General features: G+C 41.5%; 1 protein-coding gene across 1 annotated transcript in view; it reads left to right on the top strand.

Annotated features, from left to right (window-relative positions):
* LOC135072123 (uncharacterized) overlaps window positions 1-25,300 on the top strand; it is a 77,190-nt gene that overhangs the window by 7,095 nt on the left and 44,795 nt on the right. The window lies entirely within an intron of this gene.

Genomic DNA, 25,300 nt, shown 5'->3' with positions numbered 1-25,300 from the left:
AATATCAATGTTAAAACATGTAGAATGCCTAAATACAACTTTCTCACTTATTTGTTTCTAAATGCTCTACAAAATGTCTACATCTCTACAAATACACTTGTCAAGCAATAAAACTTTAAAGCTACTAAAACCGCACCGTAATATCATAATTGGTCAAGATAGGGCTTATCTACTGCTATAAACCAATAAACAAATCTCCCCGCGGAGCCGGGAGCCGGTGCATCGATCACGGTTTACAGCTGACGGCCGGTTAATGGCGGTGATCCGCCGCTAACTCCGGTTTACGGCTACTAATACACATGTACCCTTCTTGCCGTTTTGTATACTGACAGACTACTTTTGTTTGATTAACGGTTTTAGGACTATGGTGGAATTGGCTCCTCTTAAAAATAAAGTTCAGGAAGCGATTACATAGTTACCATTCGGCTCTAATAAATACGCACGTGGCCGTTTTGTATCCTGATTTATTTGATTAACCGTTTTAGGTCTATGGTGGAATTGGCTTCTCTTAATCTCAGCTCTTAATAATAAAGTCAGGGAAGTGATTGCATACAACCTGGCGTGACAACATTTAACTAAGAAATAGCGTGATTTAGTGAAATGCGTGACCATATGGGATATAGTCACGCATAAACATGGTGAAGAACGTATCTATAGATGTCAACGTCAATAAGCTTAAACAATTTTACATAGGTAACTTAACTAAACAATGAACTTTCTCAGTGATCTGAAAATGATCTCTGTTTTCGATCAATTATAGTTTTATGGTACATACATCTCTTGAGGTATTGATAACTTGTCATTACATATTAGTTGGCTTGTGATATCTGATGCAAAATAAACTATTCAAAACCTGTAATCATTAAACAATAACACAGCCAAAACTGCCAATGCACTACAAAATCGATTACACCGTCGTTTGAAACTGCAATCGGATCCAGTTTCCCACGCTTCGCATGCATGGTTGATGGTAAATCGGCCAATGAATCACGCATATCCAGGGGCAGCCGAGTGCAGGCCACTCATTGACAAATGAAGCCGATCTGTCAAGAGGCAAATGTTAGTCCATGAATGTCCGATACGGTAGTGCTGTGCTTTGTCATGCCAGTCGATATCGACAGACAATTCAATCCATTAATTTATAGCAGTTTGTTAATTGTTTGAGTAATTAAAGCAGAGTACTTTATTAATACATTGTAATAAATCTAGACGGCCTATGTTCGGTTGTGGACGTCTTCTGTCTAAAATGATATTATTGTATTCTATTAGGCATTCTGCAATTACATTAATAGCAATAACACTCTTGACATTCATTTAATGAGATTAGAAATAGACTCTTGATTAGTTTACTCTTTATTACTAAACACTTTATGTATCAGTTAAAATTGTAGGTATTATCAACAATTTGTTAAAAGCAAAAACATGTAATAGAACAAATAATAATCAGAATTAACTTTTTTCTCTTAATTAAGCCGCGGTATTCAATTACCGGTAATTCACAACCCAAATAGGATCCTTAATTAATCACCCACTGTAGATAAGATTGATGAATGACAATTATCCATCGATATGACGGCCCCCACTATCGGCTCATATTGATGGACGATATGCGAGGCACACGGTCTGACGCTCCAGGCATTGCTAACACTGTAGGTATGGTATGAAAAGGGGCTTTGAAAAGGTACCTAAATGAAGGATGGGAATGTAGTTGTTAGTGTAAGAGTAGTTTGCTTTTACAATTTACTATTAACGATGAGACGTACCTACTTAACGCAGTATAAAAATCGTCTGTGAAACAAAAAATAAGGTTAAAAATATTTGCAACATCGTTATAGCACCTACGTCCATTTATGAAATAGTTTTGCTTTTGTATCGTAGAGATTGCAAAAATATTGAAATAATCATTAATTTCAGATGCAGTGATTGCTAATTGAAAATTAATGTAGGTATTTACTTAGGAAACACTCGCTCAATAATTCACAAAATCCAATCTCAGCATCCCCGAATCGTAACATCAGATCCATTAGAAAGGGCGCGCGCGCACCATCATAATCTTAACGGCGAATCCACTTGCAATTTCATGGTGGAATTTCCATGGCGTCATAAATATTTTGTCCGATAAACCGTTCGTTCGACAGCCGCGAGGCGTAAGAAAATGTTAATTAACGAATCCATTGTTTTCCCGCCCGGCGGCTCCAAGATGGTGCCGCTTCCGTTTCCGCTGCCTTTCTTTATGTGCGTTTCCCTATTTTTCCGTCAGGCGGCGGGCGCGGCGGCATTGTGCCGTGCGCGGTGGAGTATAATGATTTTAATTTCCTCTAATCAAGAGCCGAAGGCGCGGCTTAAGAATTCTAATCATGCACAGCCGCAGTGACAGAAACATCAGCACTTATTCTGATTGCGTCGAGTGTGGGCTGAATAATTAATACGCCTTTATTTTGCGTTATGAGGGAAAACAAAAGGACCGACGCTGTTATTTATGAATCGCGCCGTATTTCATTTTGGTACGCTCGTCAGAAGTTAAAAATGCGCGAGATAAATACCACAATGCTGTTGGAATTATTACGCGATTTTTTATACTATGGGACTATCTGCTTAACATAACAATATAACAAAACTAAATTGAAATTACAATTAGAGCAATTACGTACTGCATTGGTAAGTAATTTCAAGATTTTCAACTACCTAATTATTTTAAATGTGAAGGAACGCATTTTGATCGTTTCTTTTTTTGCGACTCTTTTTAGATAACTCTTTTTAATTTTTATTTTATTACTTTTCGCGACTGGATGTACCGTTGTCCGCGACATAAATCATTGAAACCTCAGCAGTTATTTTGGCACTTAATTTCGCGGCGTTAAGGGTTGTGTTGCGGCACCGTCTGCTTTGGCGATTAGAATGCTAAATTCGCGGCGGAGGGTGCCTTAATTGTGGCTCTCTTGTGCCGCCAAACATGCGACAAGATACGAAAGGGTAAGAATTGTAAGCTATGAAAATAGCGGTGTATGACAGCAATATTCTGCTATACTGCGTGTATTACGAGTACGTGAGAACTGGCACTCGTGTTTGCTCTTTGGAAAATTATTCATCTAAGGACTTTTACTGAATGAGCTTTACTAGCGGTCAAGCGAAATGGAAACATGAAGTCATCAAGAAAATTTTAATTTTAATAACACAGTGTCTTAGAAATGGTCAATGAAATATATTACCTTGTGAAGGGAGATTAAATTCCTAATTGTAGATCCCAGTAAGTTTCACGACGCTTAAAAAGATCTATAAAAGATTAAAAACCTCATTGTTGCTTAATCAAGTTGTGCCAAGTTGGGACATATCACAAAAAGAAAAAAACAACTGTCAGTCCAATTAATTGAGTTAATTTCCGCGACACGACACACGATCCCGCACTCAGAACTGGCTCTACAACGTTCAGTAAAAACAAATCGTAAACTAATAAGTCACGCTTCCTTCAGGGCGAAAATAATGCAGAATATACACTGCAAATGCAGCTACCTAGTGTAGACTATAATATCAAAATGTATACTTATTTCATTGGCTCACTAAAAATGGCATGGTTTTACAAGTTTAGCAGTCTGCCTAAAATTTCGTGTCAAAACATAAGACTTACACTACTTTCAAATTCAACAATGAAGAATGTTCACTAATTTTGTTTTTTAGCTTTCTGTATTCTCTGTTAAAAATAAAAAATACACGTGAAAGAATTATTTCGATACGTCAATTAGTTTCCAAGATATTGAATTTTAAAAGTGCGGGCGGCGGCCGGCCCGCCATTTTATGCGCGTGACGTCATATTACAGTGACTGGCTCATACCTATTTGTATGGGTGGAATCTTGCAAGCTTCCAGGCAACCGATTAAGCTGAAATTTCGCAAACACATGTGATTTGGATGACCATGCAATATTATGATGACATGGAGCTGATCTGATGATGGAGCTGGAAGGTGGCCATAGGAACTCTATAATAAAACGACTTAAATCCATCGAGTTTGGGTTCGTTCGTTTTGTATTGACGAGTACTTTAATTCTATATAGTAATCAGGGTCTAATGATGGAGCTGGAAGGTAATTCGCAATAAAACGACACAATCGCATCAAGTTTGGGTTTGGTTCAATTTTAATTTCTGTGATGGGTCTGGGTGTTAATATGTATAATAAGTTTGTATTTACAAAAAAAAATGTATTTAAGTATGTTTATATCCGTTTTCTAGTGAGCGGATACGCTGTGAATGTACGTCACGCGGGGTCACGTGACCGTCGGCGGCACTCAATATTTAACGAACTTTGAATGCCTATAAAATCATAACTACTGGGTATTTTTGAATGAAATAAAAACTAATGTATTTGTAAATGTAAAAGCCTAACTGTAACATAGGTTTCAAGTGATTTTGCATACCTAGTAACATTCTCAATTCACCAAGGCGAAGAAAATATGTATCCAAATCCTTACTTGCCAATCGTTGGTGTCATGAATGAAACATCCTTCTGCTGTTAAAATATTTCATAAAAATCAAAGAAAATCGAATTAATTGGACTAATTTGACGACACACGGCCGGCTCAGCAGCGCGCAATAAAAAGCGATCGCGGACCAATGAGGCGAGTTCCCTCCGGGGCGCAAATAAAGCGGAGTACACACTTCAAATATGCTTTTCTTAATCGTTCTCATAAAACAAAGATCAGAGCGATGTAGGGTTGGCGGGGAAAAATTGCTCCTTTATAAAATTGGCGGAGCGTGTACTGATTGCTTGTGGATGAACAGTCAAGGTTACCGTTCTGTAAATAAAGACAGGAAAGGTAAAAAACGTTGTATCTTTAAATAGCTATTAGTTTAGGATTCATTAAAGGGACTCTTTTTTCAGGCGCGTCCGTGGGTATATTTATCGTTTTAACTCAATGTTGAAATCTAAATTGGTATTAACTACTCATAATAAAGATTAACATAAGTATTTGATATTAATACACAGTCTTTAATTTATAATAACTTTCAATGTACGTGTAGCGTCGATTCTAATTTTACCATAATGACTAGAAAAATGCTCTACTAGACCACCATTATTTGTCAACAATTTGTTTACCTTTCTCATCTCAAGAACTCGTCTGGGAACCCTACGCTCCCCCGCGGGAAGTAAAAAATAAAAAAATCACCGTCGTTGCTCGTATCGCGTAACGCAGCTATTTCCACCGCAAATTGTTTCCTACGGAGCCCTCGAATCGATATTGTTTGGATTGGAATTGGAAGTTATTATTGCTATCGCATTGGAAAAATTGGATTACGAACCATTCGGTGCACACTTGCCACGCGTTTGTGTAAATGATTTAAAATTTCAAGCCGAGTGCCTAATTGGGGAGAAATATTAAACTGGTTTTATTGGGTCTCATTTTTAAATGTCACAAATTAAGTAAGTTAGTCTTAGGTTCATGACATTGAAATATTAGTGTCAGACTTGATTCCATAATATTTCAACTCACGCTGTCTATCTAACCTGTCATCCTAAGTCCTACCTACATAATATAGGTACTTACCTATGTAGTCAAATGTATGTTAGAGCTGGACGGGTATCCGCCCAACCAGAAGGAGCTGGTGAGGGTTGTACATGGAAGTCCATCTGAAGGTGACTGAGATCGTGAACGACGTAGGGCGCCAGTAAAACGATGACTCATTTTGATACTTTTATTAGATGTTCACAGTTCGGTGTCCGTAATAAGAATGAATCAATTTTTTTTTTTTTTTTTTTTTTTTGAAGGGACGCGCGCTGGTAGCTTGAGGAGCTTTTCCAGCTTCACCGGGCAGAGTGGCGAGTACAGAAGGTACTCTAGCCGTTTGGCGATCGTCGGTGCGCGTGCCGACGAGGCCGAGTGTGGGCTTCGCGTAGCGAAGCCCAGGCTCGTCCGCGTCGGTCGCAGATCGACGTTCGCGATCGGGCCGTATCGAGCGCATAAGGCGCCCGATCAGTGGCGAACCCAACTAGAGGGTTGCCCACCGCGGTGTTGGACCCAAGTCCAGCCTACGGCAGGCTCACTCTAGTGGGCCCGATCGAGGGGACTACGGACGCGGCCTGAGGGCGCCACGGTAGGCTCGGACCTCGGCTCAGGCCGTGTCCGGGGGACGGATAGGGGAGAACCGGCCCGGTACATGTCTGTACCGTCCGAAATGGAAAGCAGGGCCTCGTACTCGCCGGCGAGTACGGTGTAACGAGCTACTGTGTTGTGGAGTAGTTGGCGTGCTTAAGGCAGTGATGTCTGTGTTAAGAAATTCGGTAATAGGATCGTCCGGGTCGTCTAGGACATGCCTAGGTCGTCGGTATTGGGCAGCGACATCTTTCTGGGGTGTATACGTGGCGGCGCTAACGATAAGAGGGTTCTTGTGGTTGATCGCTTTATCAAAGTAGCGGCGAGAGGCTTCTTTCATAAAGTGATCAATCGATGGGATCTCGAAATCTCTATGGAGATTCGTGTTACGCACGAACCACGGGGCATCCGCGGCTCGGCGTAAGAATTTGTTTTGGAGGGTCTGGAATTTCTTAAGGTCTGTGCAGGAAGTGTGAGCAAACACCGGACTGGCGTAAGTCAACACTGGACGGATGCAGGTTTTGTAAATTGTCAACTTATTTCTAAGTGACAATTTACTTTTCCTTCCAACTAGGTGGTACAGTCGGTGGATGTAGTGGTTCGCACGGCTCAAGACGCGTCTGAGGTGCGGAGCGAACGATAATCTCTGGTCGAGGGTGACACCTAAGTACTTGGCCTCACTTTTCCAAGGAATAGTTTGGTCAAATAAGGTGAGATGGGTGGGGACATTAGGACGAGTGCGAACCGGAGGACGTTTCGCAGACAAAGCCCTAGAAAAGTACACTGCTGCACTTTTTTCGGGATTTACCTCGATACGCCACTTCCTGAACCATTCGCCTAATTGCGTGACTGCGCGTTGGAGCGCCAAGATGACGTAATTCCGATTACGTCCGGACTTGTAGAGTGCGGTGTCGTCCGCAAAGAGGGCTAAATCCGTATTCGGATATTTGGGGATGTCATTGACGTACAATGAAAAGAGGATGGGCGAGAGCACGGAGCCCTGGGGGACTCCGGCTCTTATGGGGCGGGGGGAGGAGAGGGAGCCATCTACTCGGTAACGAAAGGTGCGATTCGATAAAAAGTCACGTAAGATGTGCACGAGACTGTCCGGCACACCGAGTTCGTAAAGCTTGTAAATCAAGCCATTGTGCCAGACTTTATCGAATGCCTTCGCTACGTCGAAGAATAGCACTCCTGTCCCTACGGGTGGCTTAGCAGTGAGGCCGCTAAGTATGTGCTCCGTTAAGCGGTGCACCTGTTGTACGCAGGAATGTGAGGCGCGGAAGCCAAACTGTTCGTTTATTAAGAGATTATTAGAAAAAACATAATCTCTTAATCGAGAGACAATTATACGTTCGTATAACTTACCCATGGTCTTTAAGAGACTGATGGGTCTGTAGCTTGTGGGGTCAGCCAGTTTCTTACCGGGCTTCGGGATGCCAATGACTTCTGCCTCTTTCCACGCGTCGGGAAAGATGCAGTGAGACATGGCCGCGTTGAAAATAGCAACCAAGAGGTATACTAGGGGGGCGGGCAGGGCGCGTAAGACTCTATTAGAGATACGGTCCGGGCCGGGGGCTTTGTTGGGACGGAAACCTTTGATTATCGTTCGCACCTCGTCGACGTTGGTCGGGTCTAGGGTTGTGGTCGGAGGGAGGGCGGCTCTACGTTCGACTTCGCTGTCCACCATGCGGAGGTGGGCAGAGTCTACTGGGAGGGTACTGGGGGAGCACTGTGCTTCTAGACTGTCGGCTAGACATTCGGCTTTGGCGTCGTCGTCAAACGCAAGCGTTTGATCGGGACGTAAAAGCGGTGGCGTGGACGCTACGGTGTCGGACTTAAAGGCTCTCGTCAACTTCCAATAGGCTTGGTGAGATGGCGAGATTTCTTTAAGTAGATCATCCCACTGATTGTTACGGAGTTCCGCGATACGAGCCTTGACAGCGCGCTGTAAGGAACGTAGGCGGGCTCTGTTTTCCTCGGTTGGATAAGCGTCATAATCGCGAGTGGCTGCGTTCTTTGCCCTCAATAGTTCTCGCGCATCGTCCGGCAACCTGAGACGGTGGTTAGCCATCGCAGGCACTTGCCTAGACGAGTCGCCGATGGCGACCGAGATGTGACTAGTGAGCGCATCGATCGCGTGAATAGTTTCGTGAGGCGAAACTATATCGTCGGGGATTGAGGACAGTTGTGGGCTCTGACAGTTCCCAAGTTTTACCTTGAGTTTGTCCCAGTCCACAATTGTCTTCATAGTGGGTGTAGACTCAGGAGAGCCTAGTTGTAGTACGACCGGGCGATGGTCAGAAGTGAGCGCGTGCATGGTTTCTATAGAGTGTAGGCGGAGGCCTATATTCTTTAGAATTGCCATGTCCAGAATGTCGGGCCGATGCTCGACATTGTAAGGATAGTGAGTGGGCGTCATAGGGACTAAGATGTCAAAGATGAGTTCCTCAGAGAGTTCGCTTAACATGTTGCCATTGGCAGTGGATGTTACGCAACCCCAATGAGTGTGTTTGCTATTAAAGTCGCCGCCAAGAATGACTGCACTATTCATAGCAAAGAGGGCCTGAAAGTCGCTCCTTAAGGGAGTCTTGTTCGGGGAGAGGTAAACCGAGCCGATGAGGATGGGCTCGTGTCCAGTCATGGCTAGCCGACAGAGTGAGACTTCTAGGTTAGAGAGAGAAGGGGGATCGACTAAAGCACAGTGCAGAGAACGCTTATAATAAATAAGCGTGCCGCCGCCACGTGTGGGCCTATCGTGTCTAATGATATTGTAGTTCGCTATCCTAGGATTGCGAATAGAGGGTGTTAGGAGGGTCTCTTGAACCAGAAAGATGTCGACCTGGTGGTCGGTAAGGAACTGAGTAACCTCGTCCTTCTGCTGTCTAAGACCGTTAGCGTTGAAAAATGCTAAGGTGATTGACCGGGGTTTGATCCTAGCGGTGGGATTAGCCATTACGGAGCGTGGAAAGAGGAGATAGCGTAGCAAAAGTCTACGTGTTCGGCGAGGATAGATAACCTATCCATGATGTTGCCTTCGCCATTAGTCGCGCGCAGTTTTGCGGCGATCACAAACATCTCGCCGACATTAATTTGGCCAAAGAAGTCTCTGACCAACTTAATGTCAGCCGCAGGTGAATGTGAAGGCTGGGGCATGGCCTGAGGGGCCGGGACTTTGTGGGCTGGTGCCTTAGGGGCAGGGGGACTTGGGTTAGGCGCCTGTTGGGTAGGTGCCTTTGGCGTAGCCTTAGGGGCTGGGTGGGGTTGAGGAGCCTGCTGGAGCGCGGGTGGGGCCACAGCTGTTTGGGTGGGTGTGGGAGTAAGGCTGGCAGCCTGGGTGTAGGCCAGAGGCCTAGCCCAAGCATTGGGCCTGTTGGGGCGGAGGCTAGGAGCCTCACTTGCTACCGCAAAGTTGCGAGTAGCATTGATCTGCCTGGGGGCAGAGGGGATGGGGGCACGCGGCTGAGTGCGTGGAGCCCGGGGACAACCGCGATAATTCGCAGGATGACCCTGGCTACCACACAGTATGCAGCTCGGTGGTTCGGTGGCTGTGGCCTTGTCACGGACACAGTCGGCTGTGCCGTGATCGCCTAGGCACTTGACGCACCTAGGACGGGCGTGACAATTACGGGCAGCGTGCCCGTAATGTTGACAGCGGTGGCACTGGCCGGGAGCGCCGCGCTTTCGGGGTGGCTCAACTTTGAGCCCGGAGATGAAGCAAACCGTTTTCAAATTGAAAATCGATTTCGCTTCGTTGGAATAGTCCAAGACTACTTGGACAAGGTCAAATGGTTCACGTGTACGAGTCCTGTACAGACGGTGAACCTGTTTGACGGGAAAGTTTTGTGCCTTGAGGTCGGCCAAGATGGAGGCGGAGTCTAGCTCCTTGGGAAGGCCACGGATAACAACCCGCAGCTCCCTTTCCTCCTCGCGAGGGAAGGTATGATAACCGATACGGTTTTCATCGAGGAAACGTGTTAGGGCTCGGTGCTCGTCCGAGGTGGACAAGGACACCTTAATGCCTACGTTGCACGACTTAGCGTGCGAGAAATTGATGTGGCGCTCCTTGAGCGCGCCGGAAATCTTGTTCCAGGACGCCTTGTCCTGGACAAAGACTGGGGGGACTCTGGCAGTCCGCCCGGTGCTCGACTGCGAGCCGGAGGGCTGGGAAGATTGCGAGGGCTGAGAGAGGCCCGAGTTGGCCTTCAGCGCCTTCGCAGGGGGGGAAGGAGGGGGAGAGGCCGCGGATTTGCGGGTCCTCTTCGGACGACTGACGGTGGTGAAGCCACCGTCATCGGCGTCTGAGACAGAGTCACATTCCATGTCCCTACTGGGGGCATGGGATTGGTGATCTATCACAATAGAGTGCTCGTTCGTGAGCGGGATTGGTAGAGGGGCCGAGTTCGGATCGCACATGGCGTCCTCGGGACATGAAGGGGAAGCAGGCTCCTCATACACAGAGCTTGCGAGGGTCTTTGCCCGTATGTGGGCTTTAAACCCGGAGAGGACCTCCGGGTGAGTGGCCCGGAGGAACTTTAAGAGTTCCTCCGTGTCCATGGCATGGAGGGTGTATTCGCGACGCGTGAATCTACGCCGGTTCGCAAGTCGCAACCACCGAGAAGAGCCGGCAAGAAACTCGGTGGTTATAGCGGTGTGTAAGTCCCGCACAGTCGGTGTAAACCGTGCGGGGTGAGTGGGAAAAGTGTGCCCTAACCAATGTAACTACGCCGCAACGTAGCAACGCCGCGACGTAGGGTGAGTACCTACTCCTATCAGTCCTTCAGGAGGGCCCCGGTTGCAAAAACAACCAGGGATACGCTCCTTCAGGGATGGAAAGTAGGGAGGGGTAGGGGGGGTCACGCCCGGCAGTGAAAAGACTGTGAAACCGAGTGTCTCAAGGGCGAGGAGGAACGCCTCACCCTCTCAAACGTGCCTTCCAGGAGGCCAAGGTTCACAGCCTAATATACCGGCGGCGGCAGGAAATTTCAGCGCCTTGAAAAAGGCACTGTCGGTCGCTCCCAATCGAACCGAACCGCCTTTAGAAAGGCGTTTAACTACGCTTGTTCGTTATCACCGTTAGGTATCCCAAGCGCAGCCGCGGGCAAGCCACGTAATTGTGACAAAACACCACAGAAACAAGACTCGCAGAGCGAGGGCGATAAGCTCGAGGAACTCGGAGCGCAGCGCATGCGAGCGGGCGGGCGAGGCGGAGCGCACGTCCGTACCGTGCGAGCGATGCGAAGCGAATCCTCATGAATCAATTCGGCCGGCTTGCCGCTTTTATAACGAGTCTCCCCGCAAGGTGGGGCTTGCACGTGCAACGTAAACTTGTTTTAGTGCAGGTGTTGTTTTGCAGCAAGCCGCTCGTCTTGTTTCTCTTTACAATATTACGTAGTGTTTTAAGACTCACAAATCAACAATACTGTGAATAATTAATTACAGTAAATGAATTTAATGTAATAATAGAAAATATTATAAATTAATTATTATTATAACAAATAACTACTTATTATATTTCTTTATTTGTGTATAATTTCGCATTCGCGCTATCACGGCCATGCTGACAAGCAGCTCGTGCTCGAGCTAGCGGTCTCGTTAATCTAAAAGGACAACATTTTTTATTTATTTTTATCCAGACTCAGAGGTTTTAACATAAGCTTTTTCTGACTAAAGGTTTGTCAAACTCAGCGGTCAAAGACATAGCTTGTTTCAACTGCACTAAGGAAAAACGGAACTTTTGTCAAACTCAGAGGCTCTTGGCTTGGATTGGCAAATTCCCGTTCCAGGAATGTCTTTTGAACTCAGAGGCTATTCCGTGACTTGTTTTGACAGGTAATTTGCTATAGCTTGTTTCAACTGCATTAAGGAAAACGGAACTTTTGTCAAACTCAGAGGCTCTTTGACTTGGATTGGCAAATTCCCGTTCCAGGAATGTCTGTTGAACTCAGAGGCTATTCTAAAGGTTTGTCAAACTCAGCGGTCAAACACATCGCTTGTTTCAACTGCACTAAGGAATACGGAACTTTTGTCAAACTCAGAGGCCCTTGGCTTGGATTGGCAAATTTCCGTTCCTGGAATGTCTGTTGAACTCAGAGGCTATTCCGTGACTTGTTTTGACAGGTAATTTGCTATCCTAAAGGTTTGTCAAACTCAGCGGCCAAACACATCGCTTGTTTCAACTGCACTAAGGAATACGGAACTTTTGTCAAACTCAGAGGCCCTTGGCTTGGATTGACAAATTCCCGCTCCAGGAATGTCTGCTGAACTCAGAGGCTATTCTGTGGCTTGTTTTAACAAGTAATTATTGTGATGGTCATTTTATTATTTTGCTATCACGGCTCATTCAAGATTCGGATTCGGTACTATCCTAACATGCTCATGAGATATAACAGTTTAAAGAGACTTTTTGCAAAAGCACCACGTTATAAAAGATAATCAAAATGATTTTCAAACAATATTATTTGCTGATGATATTTCGATTATTATCACTTGTAATGACATTACTAATTATGAATTTGACATTAATAATACGGTAGATAAAGTTGCAAAATGGCTGAGTTGTAATAACCTCTTTATTAATGTATCCAAGACTAAATTTATGCAATATTAATAGATTCTAATTTTGTAAAAGTTGCATGCCTATCCCGGACAAAACATGTTGGATTTGACATTTTCTATCGACCATTTTGTTACCATGTTTCTGAGGAAATAAATGATTTATTTATTTATTTAAATATCGATCATTTTCATTGTCAATAATTTTTAAGATTTGATTGATACGGCTCTAAGTATTTAGGACTCAAATTATTACCAGACCACTGTGTAAAATAATTTAACTTTAGCAAAGGAACCGAAACGTTTTTTATGCTTCAGAAGACTGTTCGGTCATTCTGATAATGACATTTTGTATGAATATTGTCAATTGCTAATTGGGTATTTGACACCATTTACCAACAATTCTAAAGTTCAACATTTTCAAAAAATAAGTAGGTAAACTTAATTCTGGTCTTAAAAACTTAACTAATCTTAAATTATCTTGTAAGTTTTAGGTTGCATTATAAGATTAAATAAGATTTTGGGTTGAATTGCAATTGAAAAACAAGTTTGATTGAGTGGACAAAATAGTGACGTTACAGTCTAATATTGCCATACAAAATCTATGGAAGAGTCTCGCTTTGACAGTTTTAAAATTAATTGGTGGTGGCTGAACATTATTGTTGCTCGAAACGGAACCGTTATCCCGCTGCTGGCAGCGAGGCGCGCTGAGCAAGCCCCGCGCGGCCGCAGTCAGCTTGTAGTGCTACTGGTCTTCAAACAGCTCGCGTTCCTTCATCTCAGCGTCGGAATCGTCCGTAAGCATCTCGATGTCAATCTGTAAATCGTCAAAAATAGGGTATATGGCATCAAATTTGTTTAAACGCCCTTCCAGGTATTGTTCCTGACTAAGTTTAGTCCAAATCTTAAGAAGTGTAATAAAGTTATTGAAAATGGTTAATTTAGATTTTAAACAGCTACGTTTTTTGGGTAATCGTTAGTGTTCCTTTGATTGGGCCACATTTAGTATTTTATTCAGAAGATGCACTTTGACGTTCATAAGCTTTTTATGTAATGATAAAATAAAAAATAAAAGAATTAAATTGCAAGGAAATGAAAATTATGCACTAATATTAGCAATTCTGTAGCGAAAAGAAAAGGAAATAAATTGGAACGAACTCACAAAATACTCAAACCGGTTTCCGATCCAAGTTCGTTTCCTCGCCTTGAACAATCGACGGGTCCAAAGTCCAACTTGCTGGTCGATCGGTAAAAAGCTTCTTTTCTTGAACTTGAGTAGCTGTGATGCGTGAATTCTTCACCAGGGATGAGACCTGTCAGGTTCCCGAGGAAATATTGCTGCTGAAGACCGCTCTGAAGAGCTCTTGAAAATCTTGCGTATGTCGGCAGTCTGGCAATTCCACTTGTGTCCGGAGAAGTGACACTTGATTACAGTTCTTGGAACTTGGATTTTTCATCAGAACAGGTGTGCGTCGGTCAGGGTTTCCTACTTCAGCATATGGGCGGGTAGTAGGTTCTTCACTCCTCTCTTCTGATGTTAGAGCTGGACGGGTATCCGCCCAACCAGAAGGAGCTGGTGAGGGTTGTACATGGAAGTCCATCTGAAGGTGACTGAGATCGTGAACGACGTAGGGCGCCAGTAAAACGATGACTCATTTTGATACTTTTATTAGATGTTCACAGTTCGGTGTCCGTAATAAGAATGAATCAATTCGGCCGGCTTGCCGCTTTTATAACGAGTCTCCCCGCAAGGTGGGGCTTGCACGTGCAACGTAAACTTGTTTTAGTGCAGGTGTTGTTTTGCAGCAAGCCGCTCGTCTTGTTTCTCTTTACAATATTACGTAGTGTTTTAAGACTCACAAATCAACAATACTGTGAATAATTAATTACAGTAAATGAATTTAATGTAATAATAGAAAATATTATAAATTAATTATTATTATAACAAATAACTACTTATTATATTTCTTTATTGATAGATCGCCCGGTGCTTTGTCCTGCTGGAAGCTCTTCTGGAAGGACTGGTCTTTTGTTCTAAACGTCCTGCCAGAAGATTATCGCAAGTCCTGCCCGCAGTACGCAATTTGTACGTGTTTGCTTGCTGGTCCTTCCAGCAGTACGGTGACCTTCAAATTTGAACTCATCCTCACCAGAAGTAGTAAACACTTGGTTAGTGTTTATTAAATAAAAAGTCATGTCGTAGAATCATTTTGTTTAACCAGTATTTTACTTTTCTTAATATATTATAAACTTGTTTATCTTCTTTCAACTTAACTAATAGGAACTATAATAAGGAACTTTAAATTAATTACTTTGGTACGTCACTTTGTATTAGAAATTACACCTATCACTTACAAATACACTACAAATTAAAAACAAAAACAAGAAATAAATTATAAATGTTTGATTAGGCTGGAATACTTCACATTCATTATAATATTATCGCCAAAATGTTGCCGACTCCACGCCCGGCGCGTCAAAATGTGTCGCGCGAGCGCGAACGCGCTGCCCCCGTGTATACTCGTGCGCCATCGGGCTCCGACTAACGTTAGTCGCGTTTTTCGATCTTGGGCACTATTGGGTGAAAGAGAGAGAAACACTCTATTTTTTCGTGTAAATTTGAAATTTGTACAATGCATACTTACGAAACTGTGATCTTTTAATTTTGCGTCCTACCGGAAGTACTTTAAGTCCTGCTGGCAGGACTCCGGGCGATCTATCATTATTTGTGTATAATTTCGCATTCGCGCTATCATGTATGACTTAAGAAAGTACAGATTCTTACCTGCTGTAGTGAGAATACTACACTTTTCCATGAATGTTACAAAAACCTTTCATCCTTCACGCTGCCAATGTAGAGTCGACAGAAGATCGCAGTTCCCACAGACCTTTGACTCTACACAATTCCTAAGATAAAATAAAATAACGAAGAAACTCTAAAATTATTTTGCACAGGTAAAAACAGATACACAACAACCCAACCGCAACAAAAGATCATCTCAAAATTAATTACATGACAAAAACACCGCCAAGATTTCTATACTGTTATTATTTCTGAAAATTCTCCAAGCATTCCCGATAATCAGCCTGAGTTAGATTGGCTAAGACCCCGGGCGAATGTGTCATTATAATTTCGCAGAGGGATGACTGATCCCCGCGGCGAAATTTATACCGTAAGCTATTTTAATCTTAACTTAGTTAAAAATCTTGCGTCCGACATTAACATTAATCACTCGTGACAGCCTTTGTAATGGATATAGTAATTAATGTCTGCGGTTGTGATTATGATTAGCTTTGGCTTGAATTGCAGCTGGTGGAAAATTACCTAGTAGTTAGTAATAAAATTGAATGCACAAAGATTAAAATTGGGTACGTTATTTAGTTCGTAATTATAAGGACTGTAGAATTAGTTAACTGTAAGTACTCAAAAAGTCAATAGAAACAAACAACATCCAAAGCCTGCGTCTAATTTTAAAACGCGTAATTACATTAGATTGAGTCGTTCCAATCCAGAGCGAATAAAGGACTTCAAACAAATTAAATTATTATTTCTCAAGAAACAAAGGAAATACCTTCATCAAGCACGAAATCTAAAGCTTAATTGAACGCCGACATTGAGAGATTTCAATTCAATTACTAAACCATATTTAACGAAATCCAATCCCCCTTTCCCTCGAGGAATAATATTATTTATTCACAAAAAATAATACAAGACGCGGTTACGGAGAACGCTGCGTTGGTTCTGAGATCATTCGACGTAAAAGTTGGCTCAGACCGGGCCGGGAAGAAAACGGATAAGCGAAACCCTCTAAAAATGATTGATGCGGCTTGCGGTCGATCGCTCACGCCCGAGCGTTTTAAAACGAATAAACGTCGATCGCGTCGAACGCCGCGGCGCAGATCATTAGCGCTATATCGCTCTCCTCTGACTCTCCTTTCATTATTAGTCGAAATCCTCATTTTTGGCGACCCCTCATTTTTATTGGTCGTCAATCAAGGCGAGATTTAACATAACAGCGCTTGGTTCTATTGTTGCGACGGGGCGAGTCGTATTGGAATCGCGTATAGCCAATTTCCTAACGTATTGGAAGCGTTGAACAATTGTTGGAAGACATGTTATTACACGAGCGTTTAGCGTAGGAGCTAACAAGCTGTCGTTTGTTTCTGCGGCTCTTTGTTGGGGCTATAACAATTAGACGGCGGACGATAGCGCGCGAACAAAGCGCGCGCGACAATGCACGCCCAATATCTTTATGCTCTCGCCGCCGGAGGCCGATGCACCGACGTTGATTCAGCTTTCTTGGTTACGTTTGAGGTAACGTACCTTTTTGTTAACAGAATATCTAAATGCAGACGCGTCTTTTAATACATACATTTTAGATTTTAACAGCCTATTAAAAAAAAGATGTAGGTTTGTACTTTTTTACCTTCAAAGCTACGTACCTACTTCTTGCCTCGTTCATCTCAAGTCCCAACTGATCTAACTTTGTTATCTACACAATTATACACCTAACTACAAGTACACCAAAAACCAAAATAGTTTTAGCTCTTCTTTCATTTAGACATGTAATAGGTACCTCATCATCATCATTATTTCAGCCATATGACGTCCACTGCTGAAAATAGGCCTCCGGAAATAAGTACCTACTTAAACATAACATCAAAGCTCTGTACCTACTATCTCCTTGCTTACTCTCTGCCGCTCGAGACACCTCAAGTCCCGTCAGGGCCGGCTTTGAGATCCACTTCCTCTCGTCCCGCTGAATGCTGAATGCACATTTGACGCCACACACTGCGAGATAGCGGGATGCAATAAAGGCTTTGTTCCGCTAATGTGTGCACGTCTTTACACGCTAGGAAACTAGCTGTTTTCAACGGATAGAAGCACTGACGTGGAACAGTCAGGAATATCTTAAAAGAAAATAATTTGCATAAAATAGGTAGGATACATATAAGTAGGATATACTTTTCCAAACTTAATCATTCAAGCTTAAATTAGGTTTTTTCCTTTGTATTCTTGCGTGTATTTATGGTTTATGTCATTTAAAAAGTATTTATTTTAGCAAAAGGTGTCACGCTTTCAGAGACTTGCGAACTCTGCACTAAGCGTATGCTTGTATCGCAGTACCTAGCAAATGTACAATTACCTTTATGATAAAACATTTAATTTGACATGAAATGAGATGAAGTTAAAAACATATAATAGAATACGTGTAATTGATTGAATGGAACACGGTACAGTGCTCGTATTATATGAACTTAAACATCTTATCAAAGTAACGTTTTCCCCTCGCAAACTTTTGAAAAATTACTCAGAAGAATCAATTTGCCTAAGTCAACGACCCATATAGAATTCCCATTGCCCTCTAACCAAAACACGAATGTACGTACCAAACGTAGTGAACTGGTGATGTGCGTCGCCACCTGCGGATCCGAGTGCGGCTGTGTAATCGCATAAACAGCTAATTGTCTGTGCGGATTGCGCAGGTAAACACTACCCGCCACCATTTACACACTGCCACACATCCCCTCCAACCGTGAATGTACAACTGTAGTGGATGAGGTACTTTCGTAGCCAATTAGTTTTGACTAATGTATATGAAAGTATCATAGGTATAGTGTACGTTTTATTGGTAAATGACTTGGCTTTGAAAGACTGTTGAAATCAACGTTACATTTGCGATCAATTTCAGTTTAATATAGTAGCTAAATGCACTGTGTTGTAAGTAATTTAACGTAGCCAATCGATCACAATCTTGAAACAAACATTAAGTTCTTCAGACGTTCGTATCCATAAATCAAAACTATAATTAGTCATAGATGTTTTCTACTATATTATCATTTTTCCTTTTAAAGTTTTTATTTCTACTTCAGCACTACTTCAATTGTAAACATGACCTTAAATGGAGAGAATATTGTACAGAATCATTGCACATTGAGTTTCTATCGTTATCGATTTAAAATAAAAATAATTACCACCTCCACCCATCTGTCTGTTCATAAATCCACGTGCACACTATTACACGTGCCCGATTACGCTAAGTCGCTAACCGTCTAACGTGTACACACCGACTGATTTAATTCCACTTGTATTTATTATGCGCGCGCACTTCACGACAATCCTCACTAATTGCCTTGAGGGCTCCGATGACATGTGATTTGCTTAATTTACATTCTAACCTCATATTAAAATTATAATTATACGTTAAATGTTACGGCGGAAAATGCGGGCGTTCGAGCGTAACGTTCACGGTGACAGTTATTATTTTAGCTCTACTAATACTGAGGGAATTTATAAGGATTGTGGGCATGTTCAGATAATAGTACAAACAGTCTTAATGTAGAGACAATATTGTCTTCTAATTTTAGGTTTTTGCAAACTTTTTTATGTGTTTATATTTTTACCGGTTAAGTTGTAACTTGCTTATCTTTTTGTGGAACTCTCTCTGGGTAGTGTAAACTTGTACCATTCCATTGTTTTATTTAATTGACAATTTGGATAATCTTCATATCTAGGAGTATCTATCTAAGCAATAAAGTTAATTTTAGCAGAAAATATTCATACAAATCCATAAGAACTATCACCAAAAAACTTGAAAATTAAATCCAGGAGAACACACAGTCTATGACTACACCATGAAGTCGTTTCCACAACAAAAGACGGTCGTTCATTCCTCCACAAAAAGCAACATAACTTTAAACCAAACGATTTGTGAGTTCTCCAGATTGCACCATGGCACCATAAATAAGACATTTCAATAATGTTCGAAGTAAAGCAGTTATTCCAACATAATGTTTTACAGGCGTTCGGGCATTTTTATGTGGCAAAGGGGAGATGCTTAGCGAGCGAGAACAGGACTACAAGGCAGTATTAAAATCCGAGTTATGTTTTATAGTGGACGTGGGAGGAATAAGTGTGGAATGAAGGGCGGTTTGCTTAGCGTGCGGGCTACCTACGTCGAATTGAGATGAAACACGAAAAACAACACGAGAAAAATACTACTGTACTGAAATAAAATGTAAAAGCAAGGATTTTATATATTTATTTTATTTAGAGTTTAGTTTATTACAGTAACTTATGCTACGAAAAGCTCTAAATAGTTACTACGGTTTTCGTAGTCATGGTCATAGCATTTCGTAGGTATATCATAATGAAATAAAATGTAAAAGCAATGATTTCTCATTAGCATATGCTACGAAAAGCTCAAAACGCTACGGTTTTCGTAGTAAATTGTCGTAGCATTTCGTAGCATCATCTTATTGAACGTTATACCAACTGAACTTAATGAAAACATGTTTGCTGCTTATTGAAAAATCTTTTAGTATTTTTTAGACAAAATAGTGACTAAACGTTTAACATACCTACAACGAAATAGGTGCCGATTATTCTATCAAGCTGTCAAATATGTCTTAACAATCAGATCTGGTAAAATAACTTAATCACTAACTTTATTTTTAAAGAGTACACAATTCAATAAAACCTTTGTCATCATTGTCATTGAAAAGCAGTAAGTCTTATTTCAATACCTTTCACCACAAAAAACGTCGTCAACCTGTTCAAAAATGCAAGATTCGTCGTAGCAAGACGGCTACGCAGAGCGGCGTCGCCGTTCGGCAATTCTTTATTATTCATGGGGCGATCTTGCTCCAGAGTGTTTTATATGAGCGACGATCGAGTATCAATTTGTACCGAACACCCGTATTAGCATTTCCCGTGTGAGGCCTACATTGTTTTACTACCTTCCAGGGAGGGATTTTTCCTCCTTTTGACTCCAGTGAATTTTACTACTGGAACTTTTTTATTGACGCACTGATTCTACATTTATGCATATTGGTTTTTTATACATTGTGTCTTGTATAAATAAATAGATTTCATTCTACATTGTAATAAATACTTTCCATTTAAAATACGGTGAGTGTTTTTTGAAATGTCCCTTAAGTTTTCTGTAAATGATTTATCAATCTTAACCTTTTTCAAGTCAGTGCTTTTTGCTATCATTATTATGAATGTTATTAATTTGGATTTCGGTCCTAATTTTTTTCTTATGCCTGTTAAATAAAGTTATTGTCGTGACTGTAAGCTAATTTATAGTTCAACACTATATCAAAGTAAAAATCATATCGATTCAATTTATCAACATGTTGCCAAAATATCTATCTATTAAAATATTAACAACAACTCTAACTCTCATATTTTTTGCACAAGTATCAGTCACCTTTCAGTGAATAAATGTCAAACGAAAATAAATAAATAGGTAATTCAACAATAAATAATTTCTAAAGTCACCCATCATCCCACTTGTTTTCATCCCACGCAAGATTGAAATGTGTGGGATTCCATCTCTAGCTTTGGAAAAGTTAATGTAAAGGCGAATTATTTAATATTGTAGAGTCGCACATGAAACTAAAAAATTTTGTCAAAAATAGCCTGTATTACAACGAGGTAAGATGCCACTGTGTTTAGCTTAATGTGCCCGTACCAAAGCAATATAGTTCCACGAATTCACTTTTGACTCAGCGACTTAATTTAAAGAAGCACTATGCGCTTCTGATGCTAATCCTTAGCTAGACTCGAAAAGGAAGAGTTTAGGACTAGTACACATGAAAGTTTTAGTTTTTTAATAGGTAATTAATTTTAGTTACAAAATGTCAGTCGCCAATTTTTTTCCCACTTTCTATAGAATGGCCTATTGAGGCGGCCAGTCACTCAGACTGCCAATATGTAGTACCTACTTACTTAAATATAACAATCAATGCCAGATCTTTGTCTTTATTAGGTACTTCTCTTTTTAACACAGCAACTTGATTCCATAATAAAGTAAATGTACCTTTATGTAACGTGTGTACGCTGCCTTATCGCTGTGACGTCACCACTGCGACTAGTACAATACGTTAGCGCTTTCGAGTGTTCATTAAAGATACGATAAAGACGGCGGACGGCGGTTAAATTGGCTGTTTTCGCGGCGCTGAAGCTGAAACCGCTGGAGTAGTAGTTAAAATCTATTATGAGATAATCCTTAGTTAGCCATATTTTTGAGAAATTATTTTTTTACATTGAGTGAACAATCTGGAAATCATTTTTCCATATGTTCAGCAGTGTTCGAAACTTAGATGAAATGATGATGCTGATTAATAATTTTCCTCCAACACACATTTTCATTCCACTTTTCTGTTTTTCAAACATAAATAATAATTGTTAATAGTCAATGAAATTAATCGAAATACTTACTACAGTAACAGAAATAAAACTAGATTAGATTAATTTTTAATAACAGATTGACAGTACGAAATACATGTTGTAGAAGCTACGAGGAATAGTAGCTAAGTTTTCTACACAAAGCATTTTTTTACAGTAAAATAAAAACTATTTTATGAATTCCGAAATAAAAACTTTGTAACAACCATTTACGATCGTTGGAATGAAAACTGAATCTACCAACAAAGACAAGAATCGTACGACAATCTCTATTCCTTAAATGAACATTCCAGATGGAGGTGCTATAGTTGAACTAACGAGGGGCTGTTAATTTAAATTTAGTATCTTAGAGCGCGTAATGAACGGGAAGATGATTGTTATAATGGAATTGGATGCAGTCGCAGTGTTATGTGCGAGATAGCGACTTCATTAGAAGCTGGAGGCGTGTATTGATCTTTAAATATTATGGTGGCGAAGCAACTTCTAAGTTGTTTGTTGAAGCAAAGGAATTGAATATTGTGTTAGTAGCACAATGCGGTACATGTATGTTGTTAAGTTACCTGTTTTTGCTGTATGTAAAAACAGTTGAAGTTTACGCAAAAGAAAAATCGTGTAGTTAGGCACAATGCGTACCTACATGGTTAATTTACTCTAAGTTTAGTTAAGTTTCTCACAGACTATGTAGGAAAGATAGAAGAAAGAATAAAAACTTCATATTTGAAAACCCTCCCGTAAAATCGATTTTTGGTACTTTTTTTGTTTTTAAATTCTGTTCATTTTATATGTAAAAGTTTGCTGCAAAGAGAACAGAGTTATTAGTTACATACTAGACAACTATCTTTTTTAAATCGTCCAATAATTTGATTGGATCGCATATCTGCCAGTAGTAAGTATACTTATAAAATAAAGACAGTACCCATTTCCCCTCATGCAAATGCGGTAACGGTGGCAATTTTTAATTACCGCAGCGTCTGAGCGGCGTCTGAGACGACGTCGGTTAGCCTGAGTGACTCGGCTGAGAACAAAACCGTGTAAGTGAGGCGACCAGTCTGTAGGGCAGGGCGGGACATGTGAGAAGTTGAGGTTTTTGTATTTTCGATGTATTTTAAATTTTGATATTATAAAAAGCAAAAGCCAGCTCATACTGTAACAGAGATGCTACACAGACATAAACGTCGCGCTGCATCGTCGCAGCGAAATTATTTCAACGCATTGTGTGCTACGTGTACCAAGCAGTGCTACGTCGTAGCATTGGTGAATGGTCTTAATCTTTCAAAATCAAACTCCAACAATACTAATAAAAACACTGCCAATTTACCGCGTCTCATGCAAATGCGGTAACGGTGGCAATTTTTAATTACCGCAGCGTCTGAGCGGCGTCTGAGACAACGTCGGTTAGCCTGAGTGACTCGGCTGAGAACAAAACCGTGTAAATGAGGCGACCAGGTCGGTGAGACAGGGCGGGACATGTGGCAAGTTTTGATGGTTTTAAAGTTTGTATTATATGTTTTGTTGTGTACGTTTCGTTAATCGAGTATTTTCGGGCAAGTGGGTGATTAACCCGCTGTACCCTAGTCCGGTGGTGGGGCTGCCACCTCAGAGCTTCTGGGCTAGCTCGGTTTTTTTCGGGTATCCTCCCTAGTGATGAGATTCTGTTTTCAGGCGCAGAATACTCGCCTTTCGCCCTGCATCCTCAGCTCAGCTGCAAGTCTAGGTAGTGGGCACGCAGAGCGTGGCTGCAGCAGGTCCCAGGGTGGACGACGAGGACGTGGATGACGCGGACTGGCCGGGGTTCTGCTACATCGGTGTTCCACTACTTAACACAGCAGAGGGCTTCTTGGCATTTTGTAGGCAATGCTGACCTCACTACGTCAGCGATTACCACCAAGACCATGCCCCGGCTTCCCCCCCCCCCTTATTATATGTTTTGATATGTGTAGTCAGGCACAATATCAAAAGAAAAAACCAGGTCATACTGTAACAGAGATGCCACACGGGCATTAACGTTGTGCTGCGTCGTCGCAGCGAAATTATTTCAACGCATTGTGTGCTACGTGTACCAAGCAGTGCTACGTCGTAGCATTGGTGAATGTTTTTTATCTTTCAAAATCAAACGCCAACAATACTGATAAAAACACTTCCAATTTATCGCGTCTCATGCAAATGAAAGATATTTAGTTATGGGGCAAAACCCTCCACTATAGTGGAGGAGGCTCATAGTCCAGCAGTGGACTGTAAAGGGCTGTTGATGATGATGAAGTTATGGGGCATTGACTACATAAAAATGAACATACTCTTACTTTATGAGTATATTCAACGACATTAATATAAAATGATTAATAAATTGTGACCATTGAGTATTGTCCTAATAAAAGAACTGCTTTGAACTGGTTTGATCCGGTGCTGTAGACTATCCTGACACGACCCAGACGCTTGGCCACCCCCTCACAGGTGACAACACCGAGAGGGAGTGGTTAAGTGTGGCATTTTACGGCTTTTATGCATATTTGATGGCGCCGCCATAATCTGTGCGGCGGGCCCGCACTTAACCTGTATTGGATATGAATTGCTGTTAACTTATGTCGGAGGGAATTCGTCTTACGGAGATTATCTTGAGTGCTTCTTCGAATGCTCGCGTGTGGCAGATTCCAGAGGTTTAACTGGGGTGTGTAAGTAATGATACAGACAAATGTAAGTTATAGCATATAGACAGTTTGGTAACGACAAGAACCTATCTACGTTATTAAGCTTACGAAATTAATTTGTTTATTGGGCTACTGCAGCATCTACGCTAGCAATAATTGAATATTTATTAAACAGTCATAGTGAATTTCATATTATGAAAGAAAAATCACATTATTAACCAATTAAAGAGATACTTTAAAAACGCTGAGAAAAGTTCTAGTGTAATAATTCTATAACTATTAAAAAGTGATTAAAATTACCAAGGTATTATTGAGGTAAAGCCAATTCCCAAAGCTCTACGGCCACCTTACATCACCGTAAAATCTGTAACCCTAACTTAATTCCTGGATTTCAAGGGAAGATTTTAATCCACCATTTGAAAGGCAGAGCCGATGAATCGGAAAATAATGAAGGGCATTAGACGAAGGGCCGTATCAATTACGGAGGCATTACGTGCTATATTAAAATGAAATTTACGGTTTCGGTACGGAGCAGTAACATGTGTTGACATGCTGGTTGCGGACCGATAGCAAGACAAGGATTTATTTCAAAAATATTGCCAGTTTAGTTTAAAGTGTGTCTTTTACGCCCGAATTCACAAACATTATTATGAGGTCTCACAGTGTGCGTGGACGCACAGGGTTACACACGAACCAATCACAAAGTTCTCTTCAACGCTGTGCATTTGATTAGCTGCTTCACTTAAGCAAGCATCGTTTGTGAATACGGGCGTAAATTTTTTTGGGGAGTCTTATTTTTGTCGATTCTACAAATCGCCTT

The sequence above is a fragment of the Ostrinia nubilalis genome, chromosome 5 (genome assembly GCF_963855985.1).
Source record: "Ostrinia nubilalis chromosome 5, ilOstNubi1.1, whole genome shotgun sequence".
Classification (NCBI taxonomy): Eukaryota; Metazoa; Arthropoda; class Insecta; order Lepidoptera; family Crambidae; genus Ostrinia; species Ostrinia nubilalis.
This window is presented reverse-complemented; position numbering and strand designations above follow the sequence as displayed.